The sequence below is a fragment of the Rhamphochromis sp. 'chilingali' genome (assembly GCF_963969265.1).
Source record: "Rhamphochromis sp. 'chilingali' genome assembly, chromosome: 4".
NCBI lineage: Eukaryota > Metazoa > Chordata > Actinopteri > Cichliformes > Cichlidae > Rhamphochromis > Rhamphochromis sp. 'chilingali'.
The window spans coordinates 13493493-13514280 of record NC_137948.1 but is presented as its reverse complement, the minus strand read 5'-3'; the positions used below and the strand labels follow the sequence as shown (position 1 = coordinate 13514280).

At 38.6% G+C, this 20788-nt stretch overlaps 1 protein-coding gene across 1 annotated transcript in view; it reads left to right on the top strand.

Moving 5' to 3' along the window:
* LOC308394739 (zeta-sarcoglycan-like) overlaps positions 1-20788 on the top strand; it is a 378502-nt gene that overhangs the window by 183776 nt on the left and 173938 nt on the right. The window lies entirely within an intron of this gene.

Below are 20788 nucleotides of genomic sequence, written 5' to 3'. Positions count from 1 at the left end.
AGATGTATGCCACTTATATTAAGACATGAAAACTCTTCAAAATGCACACAAGTCATCACCTACCAGCATCCTGAGAAACAGAAAGAGAGAGGGTAAGAATTAACAAGTGGCAAAACCACAATCCAGATTGAGACTTCAAGTATCCACATATACATCAAGAATATGGCCCACTGAAAACCAGACACTGTGGTGGTTAAGAAGGGGCAGAAAATTGCAGTTGTGATAGTTGAGGTGATCCCAGAGGACATCAACATCAGGTAGAAGGAGCACAAAAAAAAGTGCCGGGGGCTGAAGGAACAATTGAGTAGATGTGAAAGGTGAAGTCCAAAGTGGTCCCAGTGGTAATAGGAGCATTAGGAGTAGTAACCTTAAAACTGGAAGAGTGGCTTTAGCAGATTTTAGGTACAACATCAGAGCTCTATGCCAAGAAGAGTGCAGTCCTTAGAACACCTAAGATACTGCGCAGGACCAAACTCCCAGACTGCACACATACTACCCCAGGATGTGAAAGGGAGATTTTTCTTTTTTCACAGCATCTTTGTATGTTCCTCCTTTACATTCTCCTCTTTTTTACTTACCCTGATGCTTTTAGATTATCCTAAGTATATTCATACCACCTACATGTTTTTCCACAATAGATTGCCGAAGGGAAAAAATAAAATGTCAGAAGGTTTATTTTATGCCAATCCTGGGACATCTCTCTGATGCTTAACATTGTCTAGTATTTTTGATACTCACTCAAGTACAATGATACTTACTGAGATATGATTCAATGATTTTTGCACATGTGTCTTGGTATCATTGTGTGTATGTTTCTGTATATACTGTATACAAGCAGCAAAAAAAAGTCTTCTTTTCAAGATAGTTCTGATTTACTCCGACCTTTACCTGCCCCTTCCTATCCAAATTCACTAAAAGGTGAAATGTTTTTAAACACTTTTCATCTGTAATATAAGTCAAGCATTTATATAATTGCACATTTCATGTAAAGAGTAGGCATCTACAGTTTACTGCTTGTTGCAAATAGGTCACATGAGTGTGAGCTTTTTTTTTACTTTTGGCAATGCAACTTAATTCATTTACATATTTCATATATTATTAAGCTCTTTAGGAATTTTTTGTGGATTTGTCATTTCAAATATGGTCTGAAATGAATTGGTGTATTGGTTCAGCTTTAAGATGCCACTCAATAAGCATGGCCATTTATGAATTAATCACACACATTATTAGTATATTATTAATTAAGAAAAAAAGCATGTGCCAGCTTGCCATGTATTATTAAACTTATTAAACTTTCATTCATCCATTTTCTTCCTATCCAATACAGTGGCAACTGGCTGGAGCCTGTCCCAGCTACTGACAGGCAGTGAGAGCCACAGTAGTCCCTATAGATATGTTGACAGGCCATCACAGGACTAACACAGTGAGACAGACAACCACAGACTCTTACATTCACACCTATGACCAATTTAATCACCAATTATCCTAACAAACAGCAGAGAGCCTGGAGGCACAAGGAGAACATGCAAACACAGACAGAGCCCAGACAACCAGGAACTTCAAAATAGTAACCTTCTTGCTGTGTGGCCACTGCACCAATGTGTAACTCTGCTCTGACAAAAAACAAAACAAAAAAACAGCGTTGTTACATTTGGAGATTTAACAGTTCTTCTAATTTTTCTTCTCCTGCAGTTAATCACAACTCACTGCTTTTCTCCGCCACACTTCACTGTTTAGTTCTATTTAAACTGCTGTGCTCTGGATGCGAGATCCTGCTGTAGTAGACGGGAACCTGGTTCATGCGCAGTGAACCCAGACGCAAACAAGAACACCTTGCCGGAGTACAAGGTTAACACTCTTTAAGTGTCGTGTGTGCGATTTTTTGTGTCCGTGTTCATGTCTGTGAGCAAAGATTATCTCAACTGTGTGTTTTTGTGTGAAGGTGATTGGCATCAGCGATAAATCACTTCCACCTCTCTCATTTACAAGCACCTCATTAGATTTGTCCTTTAACAAGCCAATCAAACAGTACTCTAATTAATAAATCATATCACCACGGTAACAGCAGCCACAGGTCAATGCATCCTGGGAAAGAGGCATCTGTTTGCTGCTTTTAGAAACAAGTGTGTGTGTGTGTGTGTGTGTGTGTGTGTGTGTGTGTGTGTGTGTGTGTGTGTGTGTGTGTGTGTGTGTGTGTGTGTTCCTATTTGTGTCGCTAAGAAAACTTTATTTTTATTTTATTTTAGTTGATATAGGTGCAGATTAAATGTAGATATAATGCCATATGTCTATGCATTGATTAATGAATTAATTAGTTACAGTGGGGCAAAAAAGTATTTAGTCAGCCACCGATTGTGCAAGTTCCCCCACTTAAAATGATGACAGAGGTCAGTAATTTGCACCAGAGGTACACTTCAACTGTGAGAGACAGAATGTGAAAAAAAAAATCCATGAATTCACATGGTAGGATTTGTAAAGAATTTATTCGTAAATCAGGGTGGAAAATAAGTATTTGGTCAATAACAAAAATACAACTCAATACTTTGTAACATAACCTTTGTTGGCAATAACAGAGGTCAAACGTTTACTATAGGTCTTTACCAGGTTTGCACACACAGTAGCTGGTATTTTGGCCCATTCCTCCATGCAGATCTTCTCGAGAGCAGTGATGTTTTGGGGTTGTCGCCGAGCAACACGGACTTTCAACTCCCGCCACAGATTTTCTATGGGGTTGAGGTCTGGAGACTGGCTAGGCCACTCCAGGACTTTCAAATGCTTCTTACGGAGCCACTCCTTTGTTGCCCGGGCGGTGTGTTTTGGATCATTGTCATGTTGGAAGACCCAGCCTCGTTTCATCTTCAAAGTTCTCACTGATGGAAGGAGGTTTTGGCTCAAAATCTCACGATACATGGCCCCATTCATTCTGTCCTTAACACGGATCAGTCGTCCTGTCCCCTTGGCAGAAAAACAGCCCCATAGCATGATGTTTCCACCCCCATGCTTCACAGTAGGTATGGTGTTCTTGGGATGCAACTCAGTATTCTTCTTCCTCCAAACACGACGAGTTGAGTTTATACCAAAAAGTTCTACTTTGGTTTCATCTGACCACATGACATTCTCCCAATCCTCTGCTGTATCATCCATGTGCTCTCTGGCAAACTTCAGACGGGCCTGGACATGCACTGGCTTCAGCAGCGGAACACGTCTGGCACTGCGGGATTTGATTCCCTGCCGTTGTAGTGTGTTACTGATGGTGACCTTTGTTACTTTGGTCCCAGCTCTCTGCAGGTCATTCACCAGGTCCCCCCGTGTGGTTCTGGGATCTTTGCTCACCGTTCTCATGATCATTTTGACCCCACGGGATGAGATCTTGCGTGGAGCCCCAGATCGAGGGAGATTATCAGTGGTCTTGTATGTCTTCCATTTTCCGATGATTGCTCCCACAGTTGATTTTTTCACACCAAGCTGCTTGCCTATTGTAGAGCAGCTTCAAGTTCCTGGGAGTCCACATCTCCGAGGATCTCACCTGGACGACCAACTGCTCCAAGCTGGTCAAGAAGGCTCACCAGCGCCTCTTCTTCTTGAGGACTCTGAGGAAGAACCACCTGTCCTCAGACATCCTGGTGAACTTCTATCGCTGCACCATCGAGAGCATCCTGACCAACTGTATAACAGTCTGGTACGGGAACTGCTCTGCCTCGGACCGGAAGGCGTTGCAGAGGGTCGTGAAAACTGCCCAGCGCATCGCCGGAGCACCACTTCCTGCCATAAAAGACATCTACAGGAAGCGGTGTCTGAAAAGGGCTGGGAAAATCATCAAAGACCCCAGTCACCCATCACATGGACTCTTCACCCTCCTGCCCTCTGGGAGGCGCCACAGGAGCCTCCGGACTAAGACCACCAGGTACCGGAACAGCTTCTTCCCCACAGCTGTCAGACTCCTGAACTCTGCCTCCTGACATCTGACCCACGTTAAACTCATGGACTGAACATACACACACCCACAATGGACAACTGTACCCTCAAACACAATAATAACATGGACTGAACCACCACTCACAACCACTAGCACTTTATATAGCCTCTGTAGAAACTATCTACACCCTCACTTATCTTAACTGCACTACTGTATAGCTCTGTGTAAATAATCATTCTGTACATTCGATAATCTTTAATCCTACAACTGTTTACAACTTGCATAGTTCCCATTTCTGTATAGCTGTATATCCCAGATTCTGTAAAGTTATTTATTTCATATTCTGTATAGTTTTTCATATTTATATCCTGTTCATATCCTGTACATAGCTTGTACTCACTACAGCCTGTACATACTTATAGTTATAGAATATTCACAACATACTTCATACCGTGTACATTATAACATACCATAATAGACCCATTTCTGTAATATACTCACATATCTATATTATTGCTAATATATATTGTAATATATCTATATCACTAAAGCACTTCTGGATGGATGCAAACTGCATTTCGTTGCCCTGTACCTGTGCATGTGCAATGACAATAAAGTTGAATTCTATTCTATTCTATTCTATTCTATTCTATTCTATTCACTCTTCCCAGTCTGGTGCAGGTCTACAATACTTTTCCTGGTGTCCTTCGAAAGCTCTTTGGTCTTGGCCATGGCGGAGTTTGGAGTCTGACTGTTTGAGGCTGTGGACAGGTGTCTTTTATACAGATGATGAGTTCAAACAGGTGCCATTCATACAGGTAACGAGTGGGGGACAGAAAAGCTTCTTACAGAAGACCTTACAGGTCTGTGAGAGCCAGAGATTTTCCTTGTTTGAGGTGACCAAATACTTATTTTCCACCCTGATTTACGAATAAATTCTTTACAAATCCTACCATGTGAATTCATGGATTTTTTTTTCACATTCTGTCTCTCACAGTTGAAGTGTACCTCTGGTGCAAATTACTGACCTCTGTCATCATTTTAAGTGGGGGAACTTGCACAATCGGTGGCTGACTAAATACTTTTTTGCCCCACTGTAGCTAAATATTTTCACTTCGTCCAGTAATCACATTTTCATGCACTATTTCAATCATGTCTGACTATTTTTATCTTACAAAAGATGGTTAGTATTAACACAGATTGAGATTTCATACATTCATGCTTACAGCGCTGTACTTGCACTGCTGTGGACTTTATTTTTGTACTGTGATGTGTAAATAATTTTTATCCAAGCTTCCACTGAATTAGGATTTAACTGTATGTCATTATGGAAAGGTTCTTATTTAAATGGTTCATGTTAATTAAATTCATGTATGTCCCAAACAAAACTACTGTATAACATTAACTTTTACTGTAGAAGGACCGATGACCATCTTACAAAACTAGGTCTGAACAACTTAATGAGATCTTTATCTAATTAAATAAAGTGGTATAACACTTTATTTGGGGAATGGGTGTGTAAAACAATGATATAATAAGATTAGGCAACAATATTTATTATATTATTTTCATTTAATATACACTATTCTGCAAAAGTCTTGAGCCACCTCTCATTAATATTTTTCTAGGAAAATTGAAAATAAGCTTTACATGGTGGATCAAAATCTGACCATACTTTTCTGCATTTGTAATTCTGTCAATTTTGACAAGATCCATGGCATCACTGGCTGAAATGAAGTCCCAAACCACGACAGAGCCTTCACTGCTTTTAAATCAGTGGCTGTAGATGCTCACTGTTTTACCTCTCTCCTTATACTGATGATGATTTGATCCAAAAATCTCTGTCACAGTCTGCCACTGATTTTCAGTCCAGTTCTTGTCTAATTTGACATAGGTCTACCTCACCCTTTATACCCTGTTTCCATTCTTTAACAATGGCTTCTTGACAGCAACCCTTCCACTGAGATCATTACTGATGAAGCTACTGCAAATCAAAGTATCCAGGCCAGATGCATCTCTCAGGTCTTGTGTCAGGTCTTTGCTGGAAAAATGTTCCCCTATTTCTTAATAACATAACTTTCAGATACAGTTCATCGACTGTTGGCAGATTTTTTCCTCCACTTCTCCAGTTTCCTAAAAGTTTTTAAGGACATACGTCCCACCATGCAAAAATATGTCAAGATTTTGGCTATTAACATCTTAGGAATCACCTTACTGATGCATATTTTAGTGATAAGTTTTTGACCCCAATACAGGAAGTTGATAAAAAAAAAAGTCCTAATCCCAATCCTGTTAATCTTACCCAATAGGCACGGTCAGTGTGAGCCAATGTGGGTGAGGGGACTCCTTCAGTACTAACCACCTAGAAATCATCTGGGCAAAAAAGCACAAGGAAATTATAAAAATCACAAAACAATCATCAAATCACTTAAACGATACTCATCTAATGAACTTACTTTGAGCTAATGCTGAGTTTGTTCTTGTCTTTAGTCAGAAAAGGTTTGAGAAAGGATGAGCATATCTGGATCCAAAGATGCACTTATCCCTGTGTTCCGAGTTGATGATAATCACCGAACACGAAAGCAGCTGGGCATCCAGTGGAAGTATGATGTAAATCAAAATCCTTCTGAATTAACCATCTAACACGGCATAAAATGAGCAGATGAAAGCAATAAATTCCAAACTCAATTTACAGGTTGGACTTCTGTTCCCCCTCTAGCGTCTCTGCTGGAATTTTCAGCTGTGAACCTCTTAGATCCAATCTTCTGAAACACTCATCTTGCAGAGGATAAAAGGGAAGAATCCCAAATCTCTTTTATACCCCACTTTATACCTGCTCACCCATTCTTCCCCTTCCTTCACTGGATGTCACATCTTCACATTTTGGACATTTTTACATCAACATTTATTATAACATAATCCCTTTGCAATTCAAATACTGAGGAATACTTTTATTTTTTTTAAACTTTGTGTTTGTCAGTCATCATTTATTTATTTATATATTTTATAGATATATAAATGTATATATTTATTTTTGCATTTTATGAAACTTGTATTAAATCATACATTGTGTAGGTCAAACATTCTCTGCAGTTAGTGGCTCCAGTGTGTCACTTTCATGCCCATCCTGCACCACACGTTTCACTACTCAAAGTACTTTTCTCATTTATATATTGATGAAACTTATATTTTTATTTTTCTTTGATTAAGAATAAAAATGCTTTATTATTAGATAATATAGTAAAGCTCTGTTTTAGCACTCTGGTCAGTTTTACTCACATAAAACTTGATATTAAGACATTTTAACCTTTCTTTGCTATGTTGTAGAGGCAACCAGGGGGAACTTACTCAGTCTCTTCCTACCCCAGGTCACACAGTTTCTAGTTCCTAACATGAACAGCTTCTTTGCTAAGTTACCCACGAAGCTGCTCTTGAGTTTGGTGTCTTTTTCATGATTCACTGATTCATAGGTCAATATTAAACAACAAACTGAACTGAAAATGTTCTTGTACTGGACTGAAAATGAGTGGAAAAAACAGCCAATGTCCTTTGAAAAACTTTGAAAGACCTTCAGAAAGCCTGGAGAACTGTTGCTCAAGGCCTCTTTCTGGCTCCTTAGAAGCAAATTATAAAGAAATGAGGCATGGTTCCAAACTTTTATAAAGTACTGGAGATTTATGGCAAAGTAACACATCTTAACAAAGTGCTCAGGGGTTTAGCTCTGTTCTTATTTCTTTTTTATTTCTTATTCCTGTGTGGTTTATGTATGTATGCACTTTTGTACACTACTGTATGTGTGAAGAGTATTGACTTAATTATTGAGTTAAAGTGGTCATAAGTTTTATTTAAATTACCATTAAATCCATTGAAAACTCACAAAAATAATACATTTTCATACAGTTTCAGAAGCAGAAGGAGAGACCTTTTCAAAGACAAGTCAGTACGAGATTGAAAGGGTAAACAGGGATTTGATGTTCACACGCTGTCAAAGCATCAGAAAGCAACAAAGTCTGACTTTGTGTCAAAAAATACCAGAGAAAAGTATGTACCTGTTCAAGAATGAATTTTTAATTAATATGTCTTGTGATTTTCTCTGAAAAGAGGGGAGTGAGAAAGAGTAACATGATTTTCTTCCACTTATGCAATTCAGGGTGGCAGGGGCACTAGAGCTACTTCAGCCACCATAGGGTGAGAGGCAAGGTACTCCCTGGACAGATTGCCACTCTGTCGCAGAGCTAACACAGAGTGACAGACCACCATTCACATCTAAATTCACACCTGCTCCCAATGTAGAATCACCAATTAACTTAAGCCCACTAACTGCACGTGTTTAGACTGTTGGAGGAAGCCGACTACGCCTGCAGTCGTGTGAAGAACACACATATTCCACGCAAAAAGGCCCTGGCGAAATGGGAAATCACATCCAGATTTGTGCAGTGCTAACCACCATGTTACCGTGCTGCCTGAAAAAAAGGCTATTAAGTTGATGGAGACTAGACCGGGTAATCCAATAAAGATTAAAAACTTGGGAAAAGAAAATGACTAACAGCATTTAGCCCTTTAGAAATGAAAGAGTTGAAAGTGCTGTGTAAAGTACTTGAACAGTGTCTAAAGATGTTTTTTTTAGACAATAAAACAAAAGATAAAGAAATGAAAGAGAAGGAATCGTACAGTCAATTGCCTGTCTCCCTCTCACTAAATTCCATATCACCAAACTCTTTTCTCATTCTCCTTTTCATCCCCACTTTGTAAGCCAGTCTGTCCTCATTCCATTATATGGTGCAGGGGCTCAGAGGTTGATGTATGAGTGCTCCATAGAGGGACTTGGACATGAGAGACTGCTGGACATTCATCACATACATCAGTCACACATACACTCTTTGGTCAAAAGCATCAAAGGGAGCTTTGAGTGGAGCTGCTTGGCTGACAACACACAACTCAATTAAGATAGAAGGCATAAAGAAATGCAAGTACTGTAATACAGTGAACGGAGATGTGTGTGTGTGTGTGTGTGGTGTGTGTTTGTGGGGGGTTATTGCAGCTGGTGTTCAAAGAAGAATGAGGTTTAAGTGATGGTGCGACCAGCGTAGAAGAACAAGATGGAGTGAATTATGCTTCATGCTAATACTAAACATGTCTAGTACTTTTACATTTTATGGTCTAACTACTACTGTAGGTAACATGCAAGGGATAAATTTGTACAGTTTAAAGTTGTGAGTTCAAAGACATTAACACTGTAATGCAACAATGCCCTTGCCTTATAATTTATGGCAGTTTCAAATCAAACTCATCAATTATTATTTTTTTTGAGTTACTAATTTGAAAGTTTTTTGGAAACGGGCAAAAATCCAAAAAACAAAACAAAATCCAATGAAATGAAATGATAGAATAAAAAGTAGCTACTAGGACATAGTAGTTTAAAAAAATGATGTCATCAGTGACCCTTGCATGCATCATAAAGAATAATCAGATGCATTTTGTGTTGTTCCCTTTTTTATTGTTTATATGCCTCTTTGCTGTTTTGGCCTGTATTTATTTTTGCTTTTCTATCAAAGGCATGATGAAATTGACAAAAATCATTGAATTATTGTGCTCTTTTAAAAGGAACATTCTTAACGTAAAAGCTGGGGCGAAAGCTTGCTGAAAGTTCCAAAAGCATGACGGCTGGGCAATATGAGGGACGTGTGTGTGAGTATGTGCTAATGTGTAGTGGGGGTGGGTGGTGGGGTAATGATAGAGGAGGCCCTGAACGGGGTCATAAAGCCTGTGTGCTGATTCTGTCACCAGAAGATTTACACACACACACACACACACACACACACACACACACACACACACACACACACACACACACACACACACACACACAAGCATGTGATGTACTTACAGAAGGCGTCCATCACATCTCTCAGAGTATGACTCCCCTTGGAAATTGTCTTTCTCTCCCTCTTGTTATTCCTCGTTGTATTTTTATTCTCTAAGTGTCGCTATCTCAATCACACAGAGTGGTCTACACCATTGTTATACCCCCTCTTAGTAATAACACAGTGGGAAACAGAAACAGTTTTTTGGTTTTTTTTAGTCCCTTTCTCAAAGTCACAGCGATTATCTTCTCGACTGTAATGCCACACACAGACACACACACAGACACCAGCCAATGGACACTGACACACCATCACTAGGTTTCCTTACATGGTAGAAGGGACTCGTTTAGCGTTTTGTCATTGACGTATATAAATATGAGATCATGACTGTGTGACAGTGATAATGTGAGTTGACTTGTTTCTGTGGTGGTAAACTAGCTTGCAGGACGGATGACTACTTGCTATTTTTTTTCTTCATTTATTTATGTTTGATCAAGAAATAAATGTTAATAATAAATGTCAACTATGTTAATACTGGTGGTATTTTCTACTTCTACCCTCATAAAAAATGCAACATTTTTATGCAACTTATTGCTCACAAAAAACATATGACAGGGTTAGGGTTAAACACTGAAATATATATTTGGCAAATCACAGCCAATCATAATGATTTCCTTATGTTGTGTACTGTGCTACCGAGCTAAAAAGCATCCCAGAAAACAGTTTAGTCTCTCACCATCTTTTTTGGTGGTTTTCAAAGAGTTTTAAAAAAAGAGGCCACATTGCCAGCAAAGTCTCTTTCCATGAGGCTTTCCATCTATCTCCTCGTGATGAGAGAGCACAAGAGAGAGAGAGAGAGAGGATTTTAAGTCTGCTGTTGGTGTTGGCGGTGTTTAACAGTGTCGGCTTCTTGATTGACAGATACTGACTCAGCGGGAAGGGAAGAGAGGGAGGAAGGGAAAAAAGAAATCAACAATATTGGAAGAGCAAGAAGGGGGCTGGAAGACAATTTAAGCGGAGAGAGAGGCAAACATAATGACAGAGAAAGAAACAAAAGGGAAACCGCAATGTGCTTTACAGATCTTACTCACAAAGATGCACACATAATGACAACCAAAATAACATTACTCTTTGGAGAGCACTGCATTTACACATTTTGCATATGGGACTATGTGGATTCTGTCTCGGTGTTATATCTGTCTCAGTACAGCATTCAGCTTCTAAATAACTACATAAACGGAGCTGTATGTTAAAACCAAATCATCATATTATTAGAAAAGTAGATTCTATTTCAGGACGTCGGTGACATCTTCGTGACAGAGCTGCTCAAGCCTTTGAAATACTAATGGACAAACTCTACAGAATTCTGTGTGGGGTGTTTTGTTCAGAGTTAAGAAAGATATACTGTAATAATAAAAATTGTTCAACTTGAATATTGAACATCTGAAAAGTCATGGGGTGTCATGAATCAGTGTGTGGGAATCTTTGCCAGCTGTCAGTGAGTAAGTGAGATGAGCGATGATTGTTGAGCCTCTAAACTACAGCTCATAGCTACTGTCTAACCAGCTATCAATCATATTTTACTCCTATTATTATTACAAAGCTGTCATCCCTTAATAATTTACAGATACTGGAGGTTTGAGCAGATACTGTAGAACAGAAAGCATTAAGTCAGTTTGTAAGACTTTAAATATAAGGGTATCGCTGTTTGCACAATGCAGAAAAAAAAGTGTTGTATCCATTCAAATATTTAAGTGAGAATATGTCTTCTTAATATAGATGATAAGTTGGTGGGCAAGAACATTATAACTCAAGCCTCATGTAATGTTGCCTGTCTTAGCGCTACCTCTAAAATGAAACTAAAATTGATTCTGAAACAGTACAGTGTCTTTTTGGTGTAAGCATGCAGTTCAGGTCTGCTGTGAGTGTGTGGCAAAAAGATAACATTTTTCTAACCATTATTTAACAATTTTGAGTAGCCAAGCAGTGTAAAAAGACCTTCTTCAATCATCTACCTGCTAGCAGCACATGATTATATAATAGCATGAGAGGACACCTGCTCCATAGTGGGGAAACATCCCAGTGGGGGGAGTAAACTTGCCAATCAGAACACAATGCAGATTTCTTTTTTTAATTCTCTGCCTGCTGTTTTTTTTTTAGCTCTTTTTCAAAATTGAATTTTTTTTCTGGTTTTTCCCATTTTCCTTCTCCATTTTAATCACCCACTAATTAGTCTCGTGGGCCCCGAACAAACGAAAGACCTCATTCGAGGTAGATAAATCTAGACAGAGACAAATCTCTGTCTAGAGACAGTTTCGTTTCTATAAATAGAGATGACTGTAAAACATCCCTTTAGCTCCAAAGCAGGGTTTCAAAAAGCATAAACATCAGAACAACAGGATAAACAAAAATGAAGGAGGGTAGAAAAGAAAAGGCTTGTTTCTTTATAGTTTGCTGACAATCCAACATTGTTATAAACTATGGCTTGAATGTTTTAATTTGGTGCCAAGTGGTGAAGTTGAACAAGTATGGTAATGTGGTGGGTTGATACGTGTGTTAACCATTTACTTTGAGCTCTGATCTTAACCAGTGAGTAGATGCCATTATTTAGGAGCTGGACTTCTCAGTGATAGTGCTATCATGTTGTCTTGTTTCTCTGTCCATCATAAGAAGGGTAGATGAGGACACCTGTTTGTGCTTTTACTTAAGAATGTGTTTGACCAGGAGAACAAGACCTGTCCTTTTTAGTCTTCCCTTTTTACACTCGGCCTACAGCAGAACCTCTTGAATCTGTTGGAATACTGAACGGCTCACTGCAAAGGAGCCCCGTTTGTGTGTCTGAATATATTTAGGTGTGAACACATTGTTTATATTTGAATACATCCCTGTGTGTTTGCTGGTGCATGTAGCTGCAGTGTGATTTTGTGATTGTGTTTACTTGTTTGTGTGGATTTATTTATTTATTTTTTGGTGTATACATGTGTGTGTGTGTGGTAGAGGTGGTGTGTGTGTGTGTGTTGTCCATTCCAGTGGCTGAACACCTGAATGCCCACAGTGACAGAGAGGAATGGCAGGCTGTCCAAACCAACAACCAACAGCCAACAGCGAGTGCTCCCAATTCAGTTGGCTTAGTGTTTTATCACACTAGTGCAAACACACTCACACAAACACATGAAAACAAAAACAAAAAACAAATGTAGCATTGCGACATCAATAGTATTTTGCATGCGTAAGCGTTCAATCCCCTGTTATAATGACCAGCACACATCATAACAACTGATGCCTACAGTGCTGCTACTGATTTTGTTTGTGTATCCTTAGTTAACAAGGAGAATGGTCTTCCTAAAAGGCAAATAAGTCTGATATTTTTTAGCTATCATAGTGAATAATGAAACGATAATGGATGGTGAGAAAACTGGTTGCTTTGGGTATGAAATCAAAACAGACTTTGATAGAGTGAAGAAATGTATACATGCTTTAAAGTTAAATTTTACCTGGGCTAACTTTTATAAAATGGAAGAGGGTTTAAAAAAACAAAACAAAATAAAAATAAATTAAAAAAGCAAAAAAAACAAACAAACCCTGGGTTCACTGTGCCTTTTATTATGTACAGTAACATATCATTTCTTCGGAGAATCTGGTCAAATCTTTGTTTGCAAGAGAAATCGATGAATTCCAGATTGAATGGTTGATCCCATTTAGAAATTCCTTTTTTTTTTGAAACCATGGACACTCTCCTTTTCAGGGTAAAGTGATAATGTAAAGTTCAACTTAGTATGAATGACCGTTTCAAAAACCAGCATCCATCATGGTACACAAGTGCAAGTGGTTTATCACATGTAGTAGAAGCACAATGCCAAACCATATTGTTTTCACATGTTTCTATAATTAAAGACTTTGTGTGCTTAGCTAACCTTTCTACATTTGTTGGAATAATTGTTGCATCTTCCATTTTTTAAGACCACAAAATTTGAAAACCTTGGTAATTAGTAATACATTTTGCTTTAATGATAAAACAATTTGTTCAATTCAATTCAATTCAATTTTATTTATATAGCGCCAAATCACAACATAAGTCGCCTCAAGGCGCTTCATAGATACAGAGAAAAACCCAACAATCATATGACCCCCTATGAGCAAGCACTTTGGCAACAGTGGGAAGGAAAAACTCCCTTTTAACAGGAAGAAACCTCCGGCAGAACCAGGCTCAGGGAGGGGCGGCCATCTGCTGCGACCGGTTGGGGTGAGAGAAGGAAGACAGGATAAAAGACATGCTGTGGAAGAGAGACAGAGGTTAATAACAGATATGATTCAATGCAGAGAGGTCTGTTAATACATAGTGAGCGAGAAAGGTGACTGGAAAGGAAAAACTCAATGCATCATGGGAATCCCCCGGCAGCCTATGTCTATTGCAGCATAACTAAGGGAGGATTCAGGGTCACCTGGTCCAGCCCTAACTATATGCTTTAGCAAAAAGGAAAGTTTTAAGGCTAATCTTAAAATTAGAGATAGTGTCTGTCTCCTGAATCCAAACTGGAAGCTGGTTCCACAGAAGAGGGGCCTGAAAACTTTGTCTCCTCAGAACTCTAAAATGTAATGGTAAACATGGCCCTGTCCTGCCTGTTTCATTCATTGCTCTCTGACAGATACAGTGGCATGCCCACAGCACTTGAAATTCCACAGCAGCAGTACCAATCAGCTATGCATGCATGTTAAATTACGCTTTGATCTGGATTTCAGCTGTGAACCAAAATTCCCAAGTTTCCTGATTTTCTTTTGGCAAGTCCATTCACTCTTCTATTTATTATCCACCCTTGCACCACCCCACCCCACTGGAAAACGTTCTACCTGGCACACTGCAGTGAGAATGCGTGTTCATACGCTGCCAGAAAAATATGGCGACAGTGTGAGTTGCAGACGAGGAAGGGAATGAGACTCGCTGTCGTTTCGATTTCACAAGGAGGATGTCGAACAAAATGCGGTAATTTGCAAAACATGCCGTAAAACTATTGCTGCAAAAGGTAGCAGTACCACGAATTTATTCCACTAGCTGAAAAGTCATCCACTGCACAATTAAGACTATTTTAAACTCCACATGTCAACGTCTAACCACGCACCAAAGAAAACGCTAAATAAACCAGCTATGATACCTGTGACTGTTTTTATAGACACTATCTGGACTTCTGTTTCTGTCATTTGCAGGCATTAGGGCTGGGCCATATCATACCGTTCACGGTAATACCGGTATAATGTCGGGCAACGATAAGAAAATGAAATATCGCGATAGAATATGGGTAAAACGCGCATGCGTACCTTTGTTTTCATACGCACATGGCGGAAAAAGCATGGCGGCAACAGAGAACGAGAAGGGCGAAAGCGGATCGGTGAATGAAACAGATGAACCAGAATTGGTTTGTAAAAATGCTGCAACTTCAGTGGTGTGGAACTGGTTTAGCTTTCGTCCGTCAGATACACAACAAAGCACTATTTTTGGTAGCGCATGCTAGCAGGCCGTCGTTATTACCGTGTTGTTTGGAAAATACGGCACACTTAAAATCAATCCTTTGATTTTTCTGAAAATCGACAGTGCCCCTTAAAATCCTGTGTGCCTTATGTATGAATTCTGGTTGTGTTTACTGACCTCGAAACGATTTTGTCGTACACGGCGCTCGAAAATCTGTCAAATGTTTTAGTACGACTTTGCTAAGCTACGAAGCCGCATCACTTGATGGATTGTTGGAGCATTACGGCTATCGTAGGCAGGAGCCTCGCGGAGTGATACGTATTGTGCTTCAACATAATATTACCGTATATTGTGTGTATAACCTCTTTTTAAGCATGGTTATGCTGAGGATATGTTGGCCAATTTCCACTGGAAATGCCTTTTGGTTAAACTTGTCAGCAAGGAATTTGCATTTGCACTGTTACATTTTTATATAACTTTAATGCACATAAGTGTTTAAGTGAAAATACGTTGATTTTTTTTTTTTTTTTGCATCAATAAAGTTGTGGAGTTGTAAAGTATTTTGTCTAGTGTCAATTATATCGTCGGTTATATCGTTATCGCAAATTTTCAAATGTATATCGTGATAAATATTTTTGGTCATATCGCTCTGCTCTAGCAGGCATCACATTTTTTACTTTACAATTTCATATGTAATAAGCACAAAAGAACACCTTTTTAATTTCGGTTGTTTTGTTTTGTCTCGTCAATTGTTGCTTGATGTTGTTTTTTGTTACTATGATCTTTTGTTAGAGGTCAAGTGTTGACCACAGAGAGACAGATACTGTGACAGTATTGTCATCTGTGAAACACCTCTGTGTGCAACTGATATTGTACAAATAAAACATTTCAATTCATTTAGATTTTTTGTTTTCAAAGTAGAAAAAAATATTAATTATTGGGACTATAAAACACAACTTTACTGAAGGCTATTTTTGCCATTATTAAAATAATATTTTCTATGACATTGCTTTCAGTCTGTACTGAACTATAATCTGGTATCTGCAAGGAACCCACAAGACCTCCATATGAAGACAAATTTGCGATTTCTCATGTCATAATGGATTTTGAATGTCTCTTTTTATGCAAAATGTCACTGCTTGAAAGATGAACTACAATATAATGGAAAGATTTTTTTCTAGTACTATCTCCTGTCCTATAATTCTCATTATTAGCTTTTTGTAAACTAATGTTGTTCATTTTGGGCTGCTTCTTCTGGGAGGTTGTGGGGGTGGAGATGTCACATGGATGGATCACAATCATATTTTTCTCCTGTTCATTTTTCTCATTTGTCGTCTCTTCTCCCCACTGTTCATATCCACGTGTCATCTCCTATCAGCTTTTTCTCGTATTTTGTCTTCTCTTGCTTAAAAAGATAGATAATATGATGGCGCTATCGTAGTATGTACTTAGGTTTGTCATATACACCACATCCACACCAACCTCATCATGCTGGCAGTTTTGTTCATAAGTGTGCAACCTCTAATTTCTATAGTTGAACTTATATTTTTGAATATTTGTCAATTGTAAAAGTCAAAGTGTTGTTTACGCACCTCTACAACACATACAACAGAGAAAATGAAGCAGACTAACTGAATTGAAAGAAATCACTGTTATGGAGCTGATAGTGAGCTATAATGGTATCACTTGCAATATAGCTATAGTGCCTCTTGTTTTTACAGCTGTCATGGCATTATGATATTAATAAAGTTAGGTCTCACAGTGCAAGGCCTCTAGGCTGTGGTACACTATAGGATTGATTGATGGCTCTCTTGTCAGTTCAATCTACAAAATGCATTAGAAGAGAAGAAGGGACGAGTGTAGGGCAGAAGATGTGAGGGGGAGAAAGGGGAGAACAAAATTGATTGATTAGCAACAACGAAAATAGAAGAAAAAATGCAGTGAGGAAGAAAAGAAGGAAAATTTAAAATAATCTGCTAAAAAGGAAAATAAAAAATAGTTTTATATATAGCACAAGCTTATTTTATGTTATTTTGCTCAATTTATGTTACTTGATAAGAAAGGAAATGTGCGTTAGCAAGGATAACTGAAAGAGATAAGTGAAGGAGAGGTGAACAGGAGAATAATAAAAAAAAGAAAAGATTAAGCAACAATTTGTTTTTCTTTTGGCTTTTCTGTAGCAAAGGGCCTAGTGGGCGGACAGACAATATTTTGTCAGACTGCCGAGTTAGACTGATAACCTTGGATATCTCTGAGTGAAATGAGACATAAATACACTTGCAAGACAATGAGTGTGTCAGTGAAAGAGTGTAATGTGGGGTGTTCACAGGAAAATACACAGTGACAAATGGCACAGTCACAAAACTGACCACACGCAATTAAGCAGTGACATTATGCATCTGACTGCCACCTGTGGAATTTAAGAAAAAACAAAAACACATCTGACGTTCATTTTACCAAGTGACAGTGTGGCCCCAGTGAAACATGCAAAGATGATATATACACATCGACGAACAAGAATATCTATTGATTCCCATTCTTGATGCATGCATGGAGAAAAACGATAAGCACTCTTGGTCAGTACAGACTTCATTAAAGTTCAGTACACACATATCAGCACAGAGCTACACACGGTGTGCTATCGATTAAGTGTGGACTCTGAATTCAGAGATAAAATCATCAGCAGCCCATTTCTCTGTCCTATTCTACAGCGATGCTGTGCTATTGATTCATATGCATTGTGTCTGCACACACTGAACAGATGCACCCAAAAAGAGAAATAGCTGAAACTGCTGTGTCTGTTGCAGGAGATTTCTTTTCACTGTGAAAAGGCAAAAAATATTGTAATCCATTAGCCCATTTGACAGATATTAAGCCCTCATTGCACTTGGCATTAATATGTGTTGCATACCCAAATTACGCTTGGATATAAATCAGTTGGGTTACATTTTGATAGAAGGTTGAATGCTTGTTTTTTTATGCACATCTAAAGTAGCCTCAGCTTTTCTTTTGCCAAAAAAAAGCAGATTGCAATATCTATCACATCCTTTCATCACCTCATTTAAATCTGGTATTCAAAAGTGTTTTTTTCTTCCTCCATTTAAACAAATATTGGCCTTAAAACTGACATGATTGCTACAGATGCTAATGGTAATGTTGATCTGCTCTTGACTCAGTCTTGGGCACAATTCTGCCTCATATTGATGTACTTCTGCTTTCTCTTGTCACAGTTTATTCATCCAGTATTTTTGTTAATTTAGTTGGAAAAGGGTTCCTGCCATGTAAAGGAAAGTACAGTAATACTGCCGTGTGATGACGCTATTAGATTATAGTTAATTAGAGTAAGATTTTGGATTAGATTAGTTAATATTGGTTTGGTTAAAAAGTTCTACTGATATCCTAAAATTCTGGCCAAGGGCTGAGGACTTTGGAAACACAATAGCTGTGTATGAGTTCAGGGGCTGCATCCTTCCGCATCCCGGCCCATGTAGACTGCGAAGGCCGGGTCCTCCGAAGACCGAGAAGGCTGGAAGTGCAAAGCTGTGAAATGGGATGGTCTAGCCTTCAGATTTGCGTCACAAGCAGTCTCGGTGGAATTTAATAAACTCAGCCGTCTGCTCCTTGCTATGTAAAGTATAACTGGACACTGGAGTAAATTCCCTACCATCCCACACTTCTGTTCAATCTGTTTTCTTTTTGACGTCTGTACAACTGTGTGAAAACTATAACTTTAATCTCAGCCACACCGATTTACTCAGGAACAAATAAAACATGTGTGTAAATGGTTTGGTCAAACCACTATAAAGGTTACCCTCCTGTGTCTTTGTGTTTAGGTCAGTTTGTAAGTTAGGTCGTGTCTACTTTGTGTGATTAGGTTTCTGGAAGTTACTTTTGAGTAGCGTTATATTTAGTTGACCTCTTTTATGGGCCCGATTATTATATTTAGAATTTTATCTTTTTAAACTTTTTGGGGTTAAAAAAAACATTCTGAAGATATTTTTCCTGTGTCCTCTTTGTATTTGCTGCTTGGTACACTGGATACACTGGATTTAACTGAATCCAATAAAAAATACTATGTAATGAATAATTTAAATTAAAATTTATCTTATGCCTCATCTTATACTTAGTAATCTTCATCAGTTTGAGGGGCAAGACCATCTAAGAACTGGAGTTTAATCCTTAATGGAAAGAGGAAGAAAACAGTGCTGTTTCCCAAGACATCAAAGTAAATCTTCAGCCACAACATGTTGTTATTCTGACTCATAAATATTAAAGAGTCATTTTTTACATTATTACATTATTTTCAGTGCTAAAACTCATGGGTCAGACAGCCCTAGCCTTAAGGAGACAGAGGAGCTGAGGCCCCACTATCAATCCTCCTCAAGGTTAAGCTGTTAGCTTTAAAAGCTTGTTAATGTTTTTTTTAGACTTCCATGGTGTTTCAGAATCAGAATCAGAATCAGAATACTTTATTGATCCCTGGGGGAAATTATTATTTTTTATACACTGTCATGGCATGAATAACTCAAGCAGACCTTGGGGTTTGCCTCTTACGTATAAGAAACAGGACCCCTGTGGAGACACCAATCACAAGCTGATAGTTGTTTTAGACGCTCCTCTCCCCAAAATGAAACAATAAAACTTAGACAAGCAAAGCCTGCATTTCTTTTTTTTCTGCAGGCTAAGGCAAAAGTCAGCATTTTTTGTTTATCATCAAGGCTTGTTGGGTATCATCATGTGAGACTATATAGAGAAAAGGCATTGCAGGGGGGAAGAAAAATCAACAGTCACTGAGGTGTTAAGGTCATGCAGTCTCAGCAAATAAAGACTTAATGTGTGTTTGTGTGTGTATGTGTGTGTTTGTGTCGTGTGTACGTAAAGAGAGAGACTGATAAAGAGGAAGAGAGAGAGAGATGTGCAAAAGTGAGATAGGAGGTGAATTAGGGAGAAAGCATGAAGGAACCAAGAGGGAATCTGAGGTATAGCGAGTGGGGTAAAAGAGTGAAAGAGAGTTAGGGAGTCAGATGGACAGAGATAATAGTGCCTTGCAGCCAGTGTCCATATCTCTTGCCACCAATGACTCCAATTGCTGCACCACAACTAATGGACTCTGTCCTCCTCTACCATCTTATCTGCCCTCTCTCTCTTTCTCCAGCCTCCCTTCCTATCTCTCAGTACTCAATGCTGTGCTATCTTTCCACTTTACAGCTCCACCTCTATCTCATTTTTATCATGCTTTGGTCTTACTCTTTCTCTCTCCTGTTATCTCACTCTCAAAACTCTAAAATGCTTCCATTCTTCCTCTTTTTTGCTATCTTATGTTTTTTGTATTTTCTGTTCTTCCTTCCTCCAAAATGCTGAAAGTTTAGCCTCTCCTCTTCCTGTTGTTGCTTATGCTGCATACAGAGACATTTCTGAACAATTTGATGCCCTACACAACTTTTTAATGTAACACTTCCTAATAACGACTAAGACTTTCTTTTAGTCATTTCCAAGTTATCATTGAGTTTTATTATGATAAGGTCTAATGCTGGAGTTTTTTTT